This window comes from Malaclemys terrapin, chromosome 10, assembly GCF_027887155.1.
Source record: "Malaclemys terrapin pileata isolate rMalTer1 chromosome 10, rMalTer1.hap1, whole genome shotgun sequence".
NCBI lineage: Eukaryota > Metazoa > Chordata > Testudines > Emydidae > Malaclemys > Malaclemys terrapin.
The window spans coordinates 18,773,576-18,794,758 of NC_071514.1; the positions used below are offsets into that span (position 1 = coordinate 18,773,576).

Here is a 21,183-nt window from a genome sequence, read left to right on the forward strand (position 1 = left end):
AGAATAATACTATTATCCCTAAACCTACGGCAACCCATTGCTCTGCTTCACTGTACAGCTTCTATTTAGAACTTTCTACAACTCCTCCCTGACCTGCCTTCCTGCTATATTTTTAAAGAAACAGTACTCATATTCTCCACTCCTGAGAGTAAAATATTCCAAGAGTGTCTGTATAAAAGACTAGTGAGTAAAAATAACAAAGGCAACAATCAGATTACAGAATAGCAAAATGGTGAGAGACCACCACACCAAAGAGATAACTAAGCGACAACCTTTTTGTTTTGAAATCTATGAGGAATAAAAATATCACAAACCAATAAACGAGCATAAATTCAATCTAGACAAAAATTAATTATCTAGTTTGAGGAAGAGTTGGAACCTGGAAAGAAGTTTTGAAACACCATTTGGCCAAAAATTGATTCACACTTCAAGGCTATATTACAAGTAGCAGTCCTTTGTAAAGATGTGTTAGGAACCCCATATTGTTACCCTGCTAATCTCCTGAATAAAAACAAGAAGATGTGAGTAACAGTAGGGAGAAATTAGTATTGGGGAAATTAAGTTTAAATTTTGTAATGACCCAACCACTCCCAGTCTTTATTCAGGCCTAATCTGATGGTATCTAGTTTGCAAATTAATTCCAGTTCTATAGAGTCACACTGGAGTCTGTTTTTGAAGTTTTTTTGTTGAAGAATTGCCACTTTGAGGTCTGTTATTGAGTGACCAGAGAGGTTGAAGTGTTCTCCTACTGGTTTTTGAATGTTATGATTCCTGATGTCAGATTTGTGTCCATTTATTCTTTTCTTGTCAACTGTCTGTAATGGGCCACTCTCTTACCACTTCAAAAGTTATTTTTCCTCCCTTGGTATCCTGCTGTTAATTGATTTATCTCGTTAGATTGACCTAACACTTGGTGAAGCACCCCCATCCTTTCATGTATTTATACGTGCTCCTGTATTTTTTACTTCATACATCTGATGAAGTGGGTTCTAGGCCATGAAAGCTTATGCCCAAATAAATTTGTTAGTCTCTAAGGTGCCACAAGGACTCCCCATTTTTTGTTGCTGATACAGACAAACACTGCTACCACTGAAACTGAGAAAGATATTCAGTCAGCCATTTAAACAGCTTCTTTGGAGATAGGGTAGATCAGGGGTCGGCAACGTTCGGCACACGGCTCACCAGGGTAAGCACCCTGGCGGGCCGGGCCAGTTTTATTTACCTGCTGACGCAGCAGGTTCGGCTGATTGCGGCCCCCACTGGCTGCGGTTCGCCGTCCCAGGCCAATGGGGGCGGTGAGAAGCCGTGGCCAGCACATCGCTCGCCCGCGCCGCTTCTTGCCGCCCTCAGTGGCCCGGGACGGTGAACCGCGGCCAGAAGGGGCCGCGATCAGCCGAACCTGCCGCGTCAGCAGGTAAATAAAACTGGCCCGGCCCACCAAGGTGCTTACCCTGGCGAGCTGCATGCCGAACGTTGCCGACCCCTGGGGTAGATCAAGCTACGATGGTCAAAAGAAACAAAGCTAGATGCACCTTCAGAGCCAGTGCTAGCCCATTGGAGGCCCTAAGCAGGAATATTTGCCCTCTTCCCCTACTAAAACAGGCAAGTGCTGATATAAAAAGTGAATAGGGGGCCCCCTTGAGCTGCTTGGGGCCCTAAGCAATTGCTTAGTTGGCTTATGTCTAGCGCCAGCTCTGCACCCTCCTAAGGAGAGCTGTACAAATAATCATTTTTTTGGTTTAGTGGCCCAACCAAATATAATCAGGGAAAAAACTGACAATTCATTTGAGGGTTGTTTTTTTAAACAACATTTAAGGAAATTTCTAAACAAAACCTCTTTCTGAAATTAAGAATAAATGTTTCATTCAGAAATGTCAAAGCAAACAATTTCAACAGTCACAATCTTAAAAAATTATTTGAGCAAAACAATTAAAAAATCAACCCAAATTCACAAACTGTTTCAGTCAACTCGAATCCGCATTTTTCAGTGAAAAAATTATTTGCATAGTTCTATTCTTAAGAGCCTCCAACTGCTCCGACAAAAAGCCAAAGGGTCAAAAATTGACATGATGATTAATTAAATAAGGCGGAATTCAGACAACATGTTTGTGCAGAATAGGAAGTTTTCTTACATAGGGTGACCACCCCATCCTCAAAAAAACCTCAAAGTAGAGTTAATTAACCTTAGAGCCTTGAGCTCATTCACTTCCAGAAACACCTTCCATGGAAGAAATCTGAGGTTAACAGGAGGTTTTTATCAACTTCATTAATACTTCATTAACATCCTATTAAAGTAGGGGCGTCTTCATGCACAGGAAAGGGATCTTTTTCATTATCCTGATTTTCAGAGTTTAGCAGAAGCCAGTCTACCTTTATGATCATGAGAAGCCAAAATAAATTAGCAGCCAAATGAATTCTGAAGGATGAGGTTAGTAAGACAGAGATAGGAGAAGAAGGTACTTATGATGTTTGTGTATGGAACAAGTGATAGGAGCTACTTTGGCAACAGACAACAAACCTTTAACATTTACACTTATATATCTTTCCTGAACAACTTGGAAGACTCTGAGCACTACATACTTCTGTGGTGATCAGTAAAATGTCACAGCTACCACCACCACCACCTCTTGATCATTACTGGAGTTTGAAAAAGGTTTCAGGAGATTGTTCATAATTCCTTTTCCTATTTTCATTGAAATTTCATTTGGATGGAAATGTTCTGACCAGACCTGCTATCCCAGACACCATGCTGACAGCAAACAACTCCCAAGATCTGGGCTTAAAGGTGCTCTGGAGCTGTATGATGCAAATGCAATGAGATCCTCGGTGTTGGATTTAGCCACTGCCACTTCCAATGAGAGTCAGATATGCCTCAGGCAATAAGGGACTCTTAGGATCAAGGATATCAGAGGGATTGAGGGAAAGGTGTGCACAAAAGTCCTTCTTGGGGAAAATGGAGAAGGCATTAGTCACCACCACAGCTTGAGTGCAGTTTATTATTAACTTTGTATTCAGAGGTGTGTCAAAGAGGGCCATATGGAACAGGTCTCCATTCAAAACACTGGTGACTCTGCGTCGACATCTGCTTCCAAGTCTGCTCCACTGACAATACACCACCACAATGCCCTTGCTCAGGGCTCATAGTAAAACCATGGAAGGTAAATAAAGGCTTCATGAAGCACTGAATCCAATCTATATTATGTGACAGCAGACTACTGCTTCAAAAACAAAGAAACAAAACCCCAAACACAAAACACACACACACACACACACACACACACACACAAAACCACAGCCTGACACGGCTGAAGGTAGAAAAAGTAAAGGAAAAGCTTGAGAAAAAGAGCCAGCAGCTGGACATGGACTCTGAGTGACACACAGGCAGTGATGAACTGGAAATCCTCCCTGATATTTGGGGTGAAGAAGGGACATGACAAAACAGGCAGTAAAGGCTGCTATACTCCATTTGACGGTGAGGTGCTTAAAACCTCTGAAGCCATGAAAGTTCCTTCCAGGCACACAACAAAAACCCAGCAGTTGGAGCGCTTTTATAACGAGAAGAAGGATTTTAACCTGGCTTTAACAAATCCTAGGCTCTACCACTATTAAAACAATGAGGAGCCCGGTGGTACCTTAAAGGCGAACAGATTTATTTGGGCATAAGCTTTTGTGGGACTCCTCGTTTTTGTGGATACAGACTAACCCAGCTACCCCTCTGATACTTACCACTATTAAGTAGCATTTAGACTTGGTGAAGAGACTCCTCTTACTGTTTTTCAGAAGCTTGTAATCCAGCCACTGAACTACCCTGCACCTCTTGACATCTTAGCTTTGCAGTGACCACGGCTATATATTCTGTACAAGCACCAATTGTATACAATCCCACCAATCCCCTTTGTGGATGGAGTTGTTTAATTATTAATATCCTTGATAGAGTATAAGAGATAGTAAGCGACTGTTACAGTTATTAAAAACACCACAAACTATTGCAAGAAAAATTCATGGTTGAAATTCCTATGTACCATGTATGACAATACAGAAGATGACTCAGTAAAACATAACACTCGAGAGAAAGAACTGTTTTTGTCCTACCAAGGCCTGAAGTATCTTTGTTGTTTACTCAGAATTTGTACTGATGTTAGCGGATATGTCTACACTGCAGCTGGGAGCGTGCTCCCAGCCTGGGTAGACAAACATGCATTAGCATGCTAAAAAGATAGCAGTGGGGACTGCAGCAAGGGCTGATTCAAAAGTGAACAACATGTAAGCCATATAACTGGAATGACCTAACTGAACATATATAGGACCCAACTTTTAAAGGCATTTAGGCATAGAAAGACATTTTCAAAGTGCCTGAGCACCTAAATCCCATGGGCAATGCCTATGTATCAGATAGGCACTTTTGAAAATCCTACTAGGCCCCTACCTGGAATTTAGGCACCTAAATACCTTTCAATATCTGGCCCTTAGTGCCTCAAAGCATTACAATGTAATTTGAGAAAGGATGTTTGATTTCTGTGTGTTTCAATTGACTGAAATCCTTTTCTTGTCCTCTGATGATGAAAATCCTAATTGAAACATATACATTAAAAAACCCAAAGAAGGAATTCTATTGACATCAGTCAAATGAGAGGCGAATCAGGCCTGGTATCTAGAGATAGAATTCTCTACCTGTCAGAAGAACAGTAATAGGTTATGGCACACTTTGGTTAACATTTCTGAAATATGTTTAGTTCTATTTTAAAATCTATAGGAGAGTGCTTCCCATCAGCTCAAGAATGGCCATACTGCGTAAGACCAACTGTCCATCTAGCCCAGTATCCTCTCTTCCAACAGTGGCCAATGCCAGGTGCCCCAGAGGGAATGAACAGAACAGGTAATCATCAAGTGATCCATCCCCTGTCGCCCATTCCCAGCTTCTGGGAAATAGAGGCTAGGGACACCATCACTGCCCATCCTAGTTAATAGCCATTGATGGACCTATCCTCTATGAATTCATCTAGTTCTTTTTTGAAGCCAGTTATAGTCTTGGCCTTCACAACATCCTCTGGCAAGGAGTTCCACTGGTTGACTGTGCATTGTGTGAAAAAAAATACTTCCTTTTGTTTGTTTTAAACCTGCTGCCTATTCATTTCATCTGCACACAGTATTCAAGATGTGGGCATACCATGGATTTATATAGAGGTAATATGATATTTTCTTATCGATCCCTTTCTTAATGATTCCCAACATTCTGTTCACTTTTTTGACTGCCGCTGCATATTGAGCAGATGTTTTCAGATCACTATCCACAATAACTCGAAGATCTCTTTCTTGAGTGGTAAAAGCTAATTTAGACCCCATCATTTCATATGTATAGTTGGGATTATGTTTTCCCGTGTGTATTACTTTGCATTTATCAACATTGAATTTCATCTGCCATTTTGTTGCTCAGTCACCCAGTTTTGAGAGATCCTTTTGTAGGTCTTTGCAGTCTGCTTGGGACTTAACTATCTTGAGTAGTTTTGTATCATCTGCAAATTTTGCCACCTCACTGTTTACCCCTTTTTCTAGATAATTTATGAATATGTTGAATAAGACTGGACCCAGCACGGACCTCTGGGGGACACCACTATTTACCTCTCTCCATTCTGAAAACTGACCATTTATTCCCTACTCTTTGTTTCCTATCTTTTAACCAGTTACCAATCCATGAGAGGACCTTCCCTCTTATCCCATGACTGCTTACTTTGCTTAGTAGCCTTTGGTGACGGACCTTGTCAAAGGCTTTCTGAAAATCTAAATATACTATATCCACTGGATTCCCCTTGTCCACCTGCTTATTGATTCCCCCCCCCCCCCAAGAACTCCATTGTACAAAGCAGGAGATGTCTGCTCTTTACCACTAAACAAACATATGCTGATAACACTTTAAGGTACTTTAAAGATACTCTACAGTGTGCTGGGGTTCTTATCTTGACCAGCCCCAATAGTGAATATTAGGACTCTGCAGCAATGCTGCCCAGTTCCTGCTGACTCATTGCAATTGTCAAGACCCTTCAGGGTAGAGTAGAAAAAGATTAAGTTAATGAGGCGAAGCCATAGCCCTGGCTACTGTTATAAAAGCATAATTCTTAGACCTGAGATCTAGGGTAGAAAACTGGAGGCAATGAGTAAAGATACATTTTTTAAAAAAAGTCTATTTCTTTGTTTTGAATTCTCAGACAGCAGCCATTTGGGCTCTTTGGGTTACGACCTCCTCATTCCAACAGATGGCATCACATCTCAGGCTCAAAATCTACGGGTTGAGAGAGTTCCCCACTTTATTAAATGGAGTCCAAAAACCACACGCATTCTCAAGCAACTTGCTAGCAGAGAGGAGTATCATATGAAAGGCAATTAGTTCAAAGTACATGAGTAGTTCTAGAATGGAAATTTACAGATAAATTAAATATATATAATTCTGCCCTCATGTACATTAGAATATTTCTAAACTAATAAACAGTCTTGGGTGAGAAGCAATGGGCTAAGCAATCTGTCTGCTTAACTTGTATCCAATCAATTTTAGTTTTACGTGTACCAATGGCCTGATGGCTGATACAGGAAAAAGCATGGATACCAATTTTCAAAGGGGTCCACTGTTTGGGGTGCCTTTATTTTTGGAAGGTCTGGGGCCTGACTTTCAGAAGTGCTGAGCGCCCCTGCTTCCAAAAGAAGTCAAAGTGGGTGCTCAGCGCCTTTGAAAAGCATGTCCTAGGTGACTCAAGTTGGACTTCTTCCAAAATTGGCAGACACTTTTGAAAATTTGAGCTTCCCTAGTTCGGCAAATAATGGGAATTTTTTTGTCTGCTCTGCTTACTTTGGTTTTCTAGTGAGCTCTAAAGGAGAAGGCGCATCTCTCAGTAGTGCAGAGCTCAGAAGACAAGGTCTGGTTGGATCGAGTAAATTACTGAACATAATGTATATTTTGAAATAACGGATTTTGACATGGTTAATTTTTTAAAAACTGTATTTATTTATTTAGAGGTGGTGAGGTGTGTGCATAATCACTGGCATTTGGAGTGGCTTGTGTCCCCCATCCATGTCCATTCCAGGAAAGGCTAACCTAGATGTGTTCTGACTAGGGCCTCCATTCCAGCAAGCTGCCATTTTTTACCCACTTTATACTCCCGTCTCATAATGTCCTCTCTCTAGCAAGTGGCACACTTTCCTCCCTTTGAACACGAGTGTTTCTACAGGATGAGAAACTGGAGCTGGTTCCTGTACTCAGCTTTACTGAGTCAACAAACATTACATTGTTGCCTAGTTGCTGGGCTGGCCATTTGAATCTCTGAATCTAGTACTATCATGTTGCTTCTCTTCAGTCACTTGCATACAATTACATAACTGGAGGGAAATCTATAGAAACCATATGTGACTTTAGCTTACAATGTGAGAAGTGGTTTCTTATCATTCTGAATATTTGCACAAATTTCCTGAAGACTTGTGTGCAGGACTGAAGTCTTTTGCATGATCTAGCTGGATTTCATTCAGCAATGTCCCGGACCATGATAGAAAAAGAGCAAAGTTTCTTTTAAAAAATATTGATTTTAACTCTTAAACCAGGCTTAACTTGGTCAGGCTGGGAATTTAGGGCTTCTTCAGAAGAAGTAAGATTTTACAATTTTGACACTAAAACCAAACAAGCTTTTTATTATGATTAGAAGATGAAAGTACAACCTTTGTGGTGTTTACCATCTCTGTATTACAAAGAATAATAGCAAAATTTACAGCTTACTGTTAATGACCTACTGTTGCTACCCTCATCTAGCACATGAATCAATCTCCTGCTGGTGGCATTTGACTCAGATGATGAAAATGAACATGTGTCAGTCCGCACTGCTTTGGATTGTTATCAAGCAGAATCCATCATCAGCATGGACACATGTCCCCTGGAAGGTGGTTGAAGCATGAAGGGACATATGAATCTTTAACACATCTGGCATGTAAATATCTTGCAACACCAGCTACAACAGGGCCATGAGAACGCCTGTTCTCACTTTCAGGTGACATTGTAAACAAGAAGCTGCAGCATTATCTCCTGCAAATGTAAACAAACTTGTTTGTCTGAGCAATTGGCTGAACAAGAAGTAGGCCTGAGTGGACTTGCAGGCTCTAAAATTTTACATTGTTTTATTTTTGAATGCAGGGGTTTTTTTTTTTTTTACATAATTCTATATTTGTAGAGATTGCACTACAGTATTTGTATTAGGTGAATTGAAAAATACTCTTTTGTTTTTTTACAGTGCAAGTACTTGTAATCAAAAATAAATATAAAGTAAGTACTGTAGACTTTGTATTCTATGTTGTAACTGAAATAAATATATTTGAAAATGTAGAAAACATCCAAAAATATTTAAATAAATAGTATTCTATTATTAATCACGCGTAATTTTTTTTAATCGCTTGACAGCCCTAATTTTTATCAGTGAAGGCCAGACCAGAGAAGAGCACCCTGCCCTTACACAGGAAAGTGATGAGTGGTGTGTGGTTCTTTTGGACTGGCCCCTGAGAAAGTTCCCCTCCTGCACAAAGAAGCTGTACCCTTCATGAAGTCATAGAGTTTAAGGCCAGAAGTGACCATTTGATCACCTAGTCTAACTCCTGTGTAACACAGGCCATTACATTTCACCCAGTTAGCCTGTATTGAGCCCAATAACTTGTGTTTGACTAAAGCAGGGGTCGGCAACCTTTCGGAAGTGGTGTGCCGAGTCTTCATTTATTCACTCTAATTTAAGGTTTCACGTGCCAGTAATATAGTTTAACGTTTTTAGAAGGTCTCTTTCTATCTATAAGTCTATAATATATAACTAAACTATTGTTGTATGTAAAGTAAATAAGGTTTTTAAAATGTTTAAGAAGCTTCATTTAAAATTACATTAAAATGCAGAGCCCCCCAGACCGGTGGCCAGGACCCGGGCACTGTGAGCGCCACTGAAAATCAGCTTGTGTGCCGCCTTCGGCACGCGTGCCGTAGGTTGCCTATCCCTGGACTAAAGCATAACTTGGATTTGGTAAAGCATATCTTCCAGAAAAATATGATCTGAAGACATCAATAGCTAGAGAATCCACCACTTCCCTTGGTAGTTGTTTCCATGGTTAATCATCTTCACAGTTAAAAACATGTGCTTAATTTCTAAATTTGAATTTGGCTGGCTTCTGCTTCCAACTATTGGTCCTTTTATGCCTTTCTCCACTGGATTAAAGAGCTCTTTAATACTCAGCATTTTCTCCCTGTGAAGGTATTTGTTGCAGTATATAAGCTCACTGTGAACGAAACACAATACATGCTCTGATATTCCTAGTTTCAAATTAGCTCTTCAGTGTCAATCTGCAATACTCAAGGGTCTTTCACTGGATAAATTATAGCAAATGTGATGCTCCATTGTTTGAAGTGATCACAATTACCATACGGGCCCAAAGCAAAGCAGAAGATTCCAAAAATGCTTCATCAGTCATATGAAGAAATCAGAATAGTCTGGTAACACAACAGACTACGTTACATCCCTTATTTGGTCCCAAGAAAGTGGGGGAGGTAGTTATTTTTTAAGTACAGGAACAGCCCAGGATTTTAGGCCTTAGAATTTATTATAGCACTATATCCCAATTGTAGAACAGCAGGGAAGAACAGTTTATCTGTAGGTGGGTTTTGCCACATTGTGGCTACCTCATAAAATGTCTTGTTCTCATCACTTGCTTTTCTGCTGTTAACAAGACTATTATTTCATTAGAAAATCTTATCTCCTTCTAAAGAGCTAGACAAAAATTCAAGCTACAAAGGTTAGTAGAAGAGGAGCATTCTGCTCTGTCTTCCACAAGAAGCTGATCTGCAGCTGGTGTAAATTGTTACAGTCCTATTAAAGTCAATGGAGCTGTGACAATTTACCACAGCTGAGAATTTCTAAGAGTATTTGTAGGGTTTTCTGCAGCCTCCTCTGACATCAAAAACACACTGTAAATAAAGTAGAGTTGCTTGATACTAAGTTGCCCTCTTTTAAATCTAAAGTAAATCACTGAAGGGAAAAAGCAACCAGAAAAAACAATATAAAACAAACAGTAAAACCATACAATCAATCCACTGGCAAAGAGAGCCAATAAAGATTATCCACAACAAGGTTGTAAAATGACTGCAAGATAAAAAGAATGATGCAGCATTTTGAACAACTGGCAGCTCATAAGTAGGGAGGTTGTAATAAGCTAACATTCATTCTTCTAGGGTTTTTAAATCATAATAGGCTACAGTTAATCAACCATGTATATACAGAGACTAGAGGAATATTTTAAGATTTTTAAAAACCTTTAAAAATATTTGAAAAAATAACTTGGACAACAACAAGGTTGCAATGAAACTATTGAATCACTAAGATTACCATGCTGTCAGCTGCAAATATATATTAAATCCACTGAAAACATGCTCAGACAGCATTCTAAAAAGGGATCCAGCAGATCAGAAACAGTACTTTGATTTTTACTCAATCTAAGAATAAACAGCCATCAATTTGTACAGGTTAGAAACACACATGTCCAAAATTACCTTTCTTTTCCACATTTGTGAAATATCACATTGTTTTTTCAAAGGAAAGAATTCAAGCCCAGAGGGAAACAACGTTACAAGTGTTGAGAGGGCAAGTGAAATATTTTCGTGTCAAAAAGGATGGAAGAGAGACCTCCATCTCTGTATCAGTCACTCAGCGTATCAGAAGTCCTTGGTTTCATGACATGGTGCAGAGTCGTAGCAAATGCATTTTATATATAAACCTGATATTATTGTATTAAAACATTTCCTGTCAACAACACAGTATATTATACAAATTTCTTCACATCATCCATTATAAAATTCAAGATCAAATTAGAGTGAGGATCAATTACTGGATGCCTTTCCAGAAGAGATTAGCAGTGGTTCAAACAAGATCTTTTCTAACTGAAACCATTTAAGTAAAGAAAGAGTGTATATAAAATTATGCCATATAACTGCAGTAAAACGGGAGCAATAATCTTTGACTGAAGCCAAAGGAACTATGACAATCTACACCAGCTGAGGAACTGCCCTTCAGAGTATTGCTAAATTCTCTCTGCAGCCTAGTGTACTGAATCTTACATCTCAGAAATCATTTACTCCAAATTGCACCTCACCCAGCCTCTTGAAACGGAAGGGGTAGAAAAGGTGACTGGTAATGGCAATGGATATGAAGCCAATCACCGGCTCATATTGAGCCCAACTGGTAGTGACTGAAGCTGGCTGTTCACAGTAACTTTTCTAATTAAGTTAATGGTCATAGTGGAGTTCTTAGTAGATGCATGTTCCCATTATGAAATCTCCCAACATCACTGGAACCTTGTTGGCAATCTCAGCTGAGAGGCCAAGGACTGAACAGTCTCTGAGGCCAAAGGACCCTCTCACACCTGGGTGTGGTCCCTTCTGGCCAGAGTTGAGGCACATTGTCCTGACAATGAGAGGAAGTTTGTGATGCTGCCAGCCATGTTGTGCCTGTTACAGGGATAAAGGATTTCAGTTTCCAGTGCTCCATAAGCCAGTACAACTCTCCAGCACTCAAAAAATGTCCTGGGACAGTCTTTGAATGGGTAAGAAGGGATGCCAATGAGAACAGCAACTTTATTATGAGTGTATTTTTAACAGATAAAATTAACAGAACAAAAAGGAAGTCAGGAAGGAATATTAAAATGCTCCAAAATTAAATTTCCTGATTGTGTGACGGAGAAGGCTGGGTTTGCCAGTTAGCTCTTCATCCATTAATCAAAGTGATATGGGAATGATGAGGATTATGAGGTCTGCCTGAGGTACCCACACCACCTAGTGAAGAGGTAAATACAAGATATGTAGACTCTAGTGCTATGGAAATCCAGCCAGAATATATCCTAAATATTCATTTTTATAAAGCAAATTTCTTCCCAGTAACACAACACGCGTGTGATCTAATACGTAGCAGTAATTAGAGGACTGTTGACCCACCCAGCGATTAGGGTACTAGCCTAGGAGTTGGAAAACCAGGGATCAAGTCCTGCTCTACCCCAGACTTCCAGTGTAACTATTGGCCAGTCACTTACTCTCTCAATTCCCCATCTGAAGAATGGGGATAATAGCACTTCCCTACCTCACAGGGGTGTTGAGAGGATAAGTACCTTTACGATTATGAGGTGCTCAGGTTCTATGGTAATGGAAGATGTAGAACTAGCAAATTTATCAGATGCAGAAATAATAAAGAGGCAGCAAATAAAACTGAAATAATGGCAAGATAAATGTATTAATCTTAAGAGCAAAGGACAATGAACATTTAAGCAATGATAAAAATTAAGAAACATAAGGAGCTGTGGTGGAGCCAAATCTAGCCCTAGAACTTAAAGTGGAATATTCTTACAAATTTAAATCCCACTGCTTTATGGGAAATGTGGCAGTTTATAACGCCAATGGCACAAATGTGCTTAAGTGTATAAGGCATTGTATACAAGACCTGTAACAACTGGATGCGGCTGCAGAATAATCTAGTGGTCTTGTGTGAATACTGGTCACATTAACAAATATAAATTTGGATATAAGAGAGAGATCTAGTTTTGTTTTTATTAAATTCTTATACCTTACTAGTACAACTCCCTCTCCTTAAATACTCCACATCAGTCGCATCTGATACATAAGATCACATTCACATTGGAATACTGTGAAAATTACCATTATGCTAAACACAGTTGAAATGAATAGGTGACAAATGTAGATGTCAAATAATGCTGTGAAACTAAATAGTACAAATCTAACTTGCTTGCTAATGGAAGTATGAAGAGACTTGTATGACCTTATACCTAGCAATTAAACAAGAAATAGTAATTAGCTTGGGGACAAGCTTAATTCTCATTGCAGAACTTCACCTTAATAGCTCATCATGGGTCATTTGAACTAAAAAAACAAGCAGCTTACATTTTATCAATACATATTAATGACTATAAGCATCTACAGCTTTCATTAAAAACATTGAAATAATGATTTCTGTTTAAATAGCCAATTATTTTAAATGTGAAAAATATTTTCCAGTTTAAATACTATAACTTTCCACAATATAAGTCACTTGCATATTTTTTTTTTTGCTTAAAAAATTAATTTTAGCTGAAGAATGGAAAGTTTTTAACTTGAAGTGCATTTCCCTCAATTCCTTTCATCCGTGTGATATGCATGTGTAAGGGAAAGTCAGTACAGAGAAAAATGGTGTGAAAGTAGCTAGCATCTTATAAAAATAGCTCTTTTTGGGGAATATAATTTATGCTACAGTTCTAAAACACAGGGAAGTTTAAGTTTCCTTGATACCTTCAGCTTTGCTCGTAAGCCAAAAGAACACGGTGTTAAATTCCACGTAAATATCGCACAAATCACAGTCTTTCGTGATATTCTTGAACTGTTTCAATAAGCCTTAGAGCTATCACACATTATCCCATGATTCAAAGCTTTAACCTTGAGGGAAAAATACACGAAACAGCTTCTGATTTTATTCTACTGAATACAGCATTGTAAATACTAGAACACTTATTTGATAAACATGATAGAATAGCCCTTTAAAGTGAGTACGCCTCATTTGCCATATTTATAGTATAGTAAATGGCCTCAGTGCAAACTATTTTAAAATGCAAAACACCACTAACTACGCTAATATTTTTACTGAATCTACTTGTAAGGGGTTTTTTGTTTGTTTGTTGCTTTGTTTTTGTTTTACGACACTATGGGGATGATAGTAGTTTTATGGAAAGGAATAATTTGTTTCCTATGCAGGAGGTACAGGGTCTTTAAAACTAAAATATTTGTTTTGGGTCATATACTGATATTAAGATTTTTTTTTACATCAAAGAAACTTGCTATGACTTAAAAATAACTCTAGCAATTTATAAAGTTCAGAAGGTGTGAAGTCTCCTCCTATTTCACAAAGAAAACTTAGGTGTGTGTACAAAAGCCCTCCCATCCACCCTAAATGTATCCAGTACTGGATGGCATAGATTTACAGTATATAGCAAACATTCCATAGGACACAACCTCTTTTCACAGCATTGAGCAAAAGATCTGGTTCATTGACAAAGATTCCAGTGTGTGAATATGCTGAGATACCTGCACACTTCAGAATATTTTTAGCCAGCGTCCTCTGCCTCCCTTTTATAGGGAAGTGGGGAGGGGGGGGAAAAAATCCCACAATTTTTCTCCTCCTATTATTTTGCTCCTCAATAAATTTCATTTTAGGACAAAATATACCATAAGCTACAGGAATCAAAACCTCAGCTTTCAGCCATGCCAGAAAGTACAAAATAGCAAATATCCCTAAAGACGACCTACAATAGTTATGATCAAGAAACGTACATATTTAAAACATACAGGGATGAACATATTGCTAATCTGATAGCATCGCTGTCAGGACACTTCTATGGTACACAGAACTACTGACAAAGAAGACATACACAAGCCAGTAAGTGAACACTTCAATCTCCCTGGTCATTCTATCACAGATTTAAAAGTCACTGTCATTGAACAAAAAAACTTCAGAAACAGACTTCAAAGAGAAACAGCAGAACTAAAATTCATTTGCAAATTCAACACCATTAATCTGGGCTTGAATAGGGATTGGGAGTGGCTGGCTCACTACAGAAGCAGCTTTTCCTCTCCTGGAATTGACACCTCCTCATCTATTATTGGGAGTGGACTACATCCACCCTGATTGAATTGGCCTTGTCAACACTGGTTAACCACTTGTGAAGTAACTCCCTGCTCTCCATGTGTCTGTATATAATGCCTGCATCTGTAGCTTTCACTCTATGCATCCGAAGAAGTGAGGTTTATACTCACGAAAGCTTATGCCCAAATAAATCTGTTAGTCTTTAAGGTGCCACCAGACTCTTTGTTGTTTTTGTAGATACAGACTAACACGGCTACCCCCTGATACTTGACAACATGCAAGGCACTAAATTTAGCCGTATGGACTGGAAATCCATCAACCTCAACAAAAAACTTGCACAGATACAGACAGACATCATCTTCCTCTCCAAATGCAAACAGATGGACATCATACCAAAAGGACTGAAGGTAAAAAATCCATTGCAATCAACATACTACACTGAGTATGGTGAGAGACTGTGCCACACACTCTCAAAGAAACTGAGGAACCACCTGATCAGCATCCTGTACAGCAGACAGGAGAAGATCAAGAATGAGCTCTCAGAACTGGAGACTCTCATACAATACCAGCCTTCTACACAAACTCCAACGTGGCTGGACTTTACAAAAATGAGACAAGCCATTTACAATGCACATTTCACTTCTCTACAGAGGAAAAAGGACTGTAAGCTATCTAAACTAATACCTGCCACTGGGGGCTATAACAATGGTACCCTCAACTCATCTAACAACATTGTCAATCTTTCCAACCACACACTTAGCCCAGCAGAAGAGTCTGTCCTATCTCGGGGACTCTCTTTCTGTCCCACCATCCCCACGAACATGATACAGTTCTGCGGTGATTTGGAAGCCTACTTTCGTCGTCTCCGACTCAAGGAATATTTTCAACGCACCACTGAACAGTGCACTGACCCACAGGAACCTTCCTACCAACACTACAAGAAGAGGAACTCTGCGTGGACTCCTCCTGATGGTCGAAATGACAGACTGGACCTCTACATAGAGTGTTTCCGCAGACGTGCACAGGCTGAAATTGTGGACAAACAACATCACTTGTCCCATAACCTCAGCCGTACAGAACGCAATGCCATCCACAGCCTCAGAAACAACTCTGACATTATCATCAAAGGGGCTGACAAAGGAGGTGCTGTAGTCATAATGAACAGGTCAGATTATGAACAGGAGGCTGCCAGGCAACTCTCCAAGACCACATTCTACAGGCCACTATCCTCTGATCCTACTGAGGAATACCAAAAGAAACTACACCATCTGCTCAAGAAACTCCCAGCTACAGTACGGGAACAAATCTACATGGACACACCCCCAGAACCCCGACCAGGGGTATTCTATCTGCTACCCAAGATCCATAAACCCGGAAACCCTGGACGCCCCATCATCTCAGGCATTGGTACTCTGACAGCAGGATTATCTGGCTATTTGGACACTCTCCTCAGACCCTATGCTACCAGCACTCCCAGCTATCTTCGAGACACCACTGACTTCCTGAGGAAACTACAGTGCATTGACGTTCTTCCTGAAAACACCATCCTGGCCACCATGGATGTAGAAGCACTTTATACCAATATTCCACATGAGGATGGACTACAAGCTGTCAGGAACAGTATCCCTGATGAGGCCACAGCAAGCCTGGTGGCTGAGCTTTGTGACTTTGTCCTCACCCACAACCACTTCAGATTTGGGGACAACTTATACCTTCAAGTCAGTGGCATTGCTATGGGTACCCGCATGGCCCCACAGTATGCCAACATTTTTATGGCTGACTTAGAACAACGCTTCCTCAGCTCTCGTCCCCTAGTGCCCCTCCTCTACTTGCGCTACATTGATGACATCTTCATCATATGGACCCACGGAAAGGAGGCCCTTGAAGAATTCCACCTGGACTTCAACAATTTCCACCCCACCATCAACCTCAGCCTGGACCAGTCCACACAAGAGATCCACTTCCTGGACACTACAGTACAAATAAGTGATGGTCACATAAACACCACCCTATACCAGAAACCTACTGACCGCTATACGTACCTACATGCCTCCAGCTTCCATCCAAGACACATCATACGATCCATTGTCTACAGCCAAGCCCTAAGATACAACCGAATTTGCTCCAACCCCTCAGACAGAGACAAACACCTACAAGATCTTTATCAAGCATTCGTAAAACTACAATACCCACCTGGGGAAGTGAGGAAACAGATTGACAGAGCAAGACGGGTACCCAGAAATCACCTACTACAGGACAGGCCCAACAAGGACAATAACAGAACACCACTGGCCATCACATACAGCCCCCAGCTAAAACCTCTCCAGCGCATTATCCACGACCTACAACCTATCCTGGAAAATGATCCCTCACTCTCACAGACCTTGGGAGGCAGGCCAGTCCTTGCTTACAGACAACCCCCCAACCTGAAGCAAATACTCACCAGCAACTACACACCACACCACAGAAACACCAACCCAGGAACCTATCCCTGTAGCAAACCTCGTTGCCTACTCTGTCCCCATGTCTACTCTGGCAACAGCATCAGAGGACCCAACCACATCAGCCACACCATCAGGGGCTCATTCACCTGCACATCCACTAATGTCATATATGCCATCATGTGCCAGCAATGCCCCTCTGCCATGTACATTGGCCAAACCGGACAGTCCCTCCGCAAAAGAATAAATGGACACAAATCGGACATCAGGAATGGTGACATACACAAGCCAGTAAGTGAACACTTCAATCTCCCTGGTCATTCTATCACAGATTTAAAAGTCACTGTCATTGAACAAAAAAACTTCAGAAACAGACTTCAAAGAGAAACAGCAGAACTAAAATTCATTTGCAAATTCAACACCATTAATCTGGGCTTGAATAGGGATTGGGAGTGGCTGGCTCACTACAGAAGCAGCTTTTCCTCTCCTGGAATTGACACCTCCTCATCTATTATTGGGAGTGGACTACATCCACCCTGATTGAATTGGCCTTGTCAACACTGGTTAACCACTTGTGAAGTAACTCCCTGCTCTCCATGTGTCTGTATATAATGCCTGCATCTGTAGCTTTCACTCTATGCATCCGAAGAAGTGAGGTTTATACTCACGAAAGCTTATGCCCAAATAAATCTGTTAGTCTTTAAGGTGCCACCAGACTCTTTGTTGTTTTTGACAAAGAAGAGAATCACACACTCAAATATTTTGTAGATCTCTATTCTTCCTGAAAATCTTTAACTGTTAGCCAAATCTTGAAGTCCTGACTCAGTCTATTGGGAAACTGTGGAGTCAAAACAGGCCGATGAGCCAATAGGACATAAGTGACACCCAACTCTACATTTCCTTGACATCAAATGTAATCAGCACCATCTCCCAGCTAAAGCTGAACGCAGGTAAGGCGGTGGCAATTCTGGCTGAAAATTGTAAACATTTCAGAGAACTTGCCTCTTCTATAACACCCCTCACTACCATGGGCTTCTGTCTTCTGATTAAGTCAGCCTGCAGCCTTGGATTCCTCAATGCTACTAGACTGCCACATACTCACAGGCAGCAGAACACACCCACTTCATCGCAGCTAGCCAGAGGACTGAGCCCCCAACCTATCAGAACCCAAACTAGCCCTGCTGATTCACACATTCATGACTGCCAGAGTTGGTTATTGCAATGCATAGACAGAGCTAGGAATGAATCTACATACCCCAAATGGCTCCAGCCACCACAAAAGGCAACAGCCAGCCTGCTTAGCAACACAGTCTCCATGAACACATCACCTCAGTGCTCTACTGCCATGCAACCTGTCTATTAAATAGAGTCCAGTACATGATATCTGTCCTGATACGCAAGGCCTTCCATGAGATTTGCCCTAACTACCTGAAAAATCAACTCTGCATCCACGACCTACCAGGTCAGCTACATTCTATTACAATCTTGAATGTGAGAACCCATATATGAGGTGGCTTGGGAGTGCAGGAGAAGGAACTGTCACAGGAGGAGAGAGACCTAGAACCAGGGGTTCTCACAACAAATTTTTTGGTGGCCTCAGAATGCGGCCACCAACTCTTGCTGGTGGCCGCTCTGACCATTTTTCCTAAAATATTTAATTAAATTTAGGAAAAACAAATAAATATGCCCAGATACATGTCCAAATCATTGTACTCTATCTATCTATGTAGGGATTTTTTTGCAGACTCAATACATAAAAATATTGTACAGTTGTCTCTATTCTTTATTGGACCTAAACAGAACATAAACACAAATAGGGTGCTTTGAACGTTCTTGTCATTTTTCTTATTGTTTCTTTTGCTTTTTTTGGTTGCTTTTTTTTTTAAAGACTTGCTAGCTAGTAAGTGTGCCGCTAAAAGTGATATTAACAAACATACAAATATCACTTTTCACAACAGATTTACTCAGCCCCGGCAAGTCCGGGGACAAATTAAGCCCTGGTTGGGGAGGTAGATACAAAGACTGCAGGGGCCGGGGTGATGGGGCACAGGGGGAGACAGCAGGGGTGTGGCTGAGGGGGAGTAGCGGGGGAGGGGCCGGGGTCTAGCTTCCCCAGCCAGGCGCTTAAGGGCCAGGCAGGACTGTCCCGCAGGCCAGAGTTTGCCCACCTCTGCTCTATTAGCATTCCACTGATGTCCGTGGAATGTCCACACAAAACTGTACCTCCACTTGCAGAGAAGGTGTGTCCTCCCTGGGATACATGTGAAATGGTTGGCAGCAGATTTCAAAGGCCAGTTCTAAATACAAGTTCTCCCAGAAAATGGGAGCACAGGATTGAGAACACAGGTAATCTACCTCATCAGCAGACAGGTGTGTGCCACCAAGTCTTGAGACAATTTAATTAGTTTTTAATGCTGCGTGAAGGAGCTTCAAGCCAATGACATGGCCCTGCCCAAGCATTTATCTTAAGAAACTGTGAGAAATTTGTAAGTTAGTAAAAATACTGAAAAATTATATGTATATCATTACATAGCAACAGTCTTTTGTAATGTGTTTGTACAGCTTCTGTCACATTGGGGTTCTGGTCAATGACTGGGACTCCTCGGCATTACTGCAGTACAAATAATTTATGATATAGACGACTGCCATACCTGGAAAATCGGCTACAGCTTTTTTAGGTTCACTTTCATTAAAAGAGAGATCCATTTAGATTGAGACACAGCATTAGAATGAGAGTGCAGGAGCAGTTTATATAGGTAAGGAGATCTTATCTTAGTGACATTACAATTCACGGAAAATATGTAAATATATCAATTTACCATGTGCATACAAAACCATTTCATGATTACATTAGATAATTATACACCTGATATCTCGCACAACAAATACAAGTGATATAAGCTCTGAAAATTGCATGAAACAAGGCACTGCTTTTTTGCCAAATCAGTTGGTAAACTGACTCAACAAGCCTTATCTCACTCTTATCAGACCACCTGTCTTTGCCCCTTTAATGTTAGGCTTAAAAGAGGAAATGAGCACTTAACTGATAGTGCTTCTTCAAAGAAAAGATTTGCTTCAGTTACCTTTGCGTTTTTTTAATAAGATTGTTTAGTCAAAGCTTGGCATCAATTCATGGTGTGCACCGTGTCAGAGCTTTCCCAAGCCATCAGTAGTTTGAGCCAGAACCAGTGAGAGTGTTCCTGGTTGGCATATAATTTGGGGGAAGACATTTACCTTCATTAGTTTGTCTGGGAAGAGAGGGAGTTAATGGAACGAGTTAAGTAACTGCTTTTATAATGTAGGAAAGAACTCACAGTGGTAGTGGCCATTTAAAATGTACAGCAACCAAGAGTGCTCTGTAATCAGATATATCTTCCCACATTTATGTTCCATCCAAAATACTCTCTTTTCTTACTGTTTTCCCTCTACATTCTGATTGCTGTGACATCTTGTGAGGGCTGTCTGCAGGCAATTCTTTGCAATTCCGCCAAAACTAAAGTGATGAGGAGCAGAGCAGACTGCAAATACACTAGCATTTTAAACATGAATAGGGTGTCTTTGAAGTGGCCCTTGGGCGCAGACGCTCCATAATTTATCATTATATCATTGGACTGAAGAGATCAGCAAGACACTGTACTATGTGGCAATGCAGCTCGTTTGGCTTTTGTTTGTTTAAAGAGCATTTCAAATATTTTTATTGGTATTTTCTATTCATCTCCAGCTCTTAGATTTTTTTTATTACCTTGTCTGTGTGTTCAGCATACTCATTTTTGACAATCAGAACATCTAGCAGCGTAAATAAAATTCCAACAGAACTGGCAACATTTTCTAACTTAAAACGATTTTCTGACTTAAAGCTGCTTCCATCACCACATGCTAAACTCCAGCTACAACTTAAAAAAAAAAAAGTTATGAGCCTATACTCTATTATTTTTGAGTCCATATTTATGATCTTGGGATTGATTGACTAAAAATACACTACTCGAGTGTTTTAGACTGTTAATCAAAATATGGTTCTTCCAAGTTCTCCCTTAAGGGCCAGCTTGTTCCTATTGAAATCAATG

At 40.4% G+C, this 21,183-nt stretch overlaps 1 protein-coding gene across 4 annotated transcripts in view; it reads right to left on the bottom strand.

Moving 5' to 3' along the window:
- Positions 1–21,183, bottom strand: part of PDE8A (phosphodiesterase 8A) — a 258,360-nt gene that overhangs the window by 115,485 nt on the left and 121,692 nt on the right. The window lies entirely within an intron of this gene.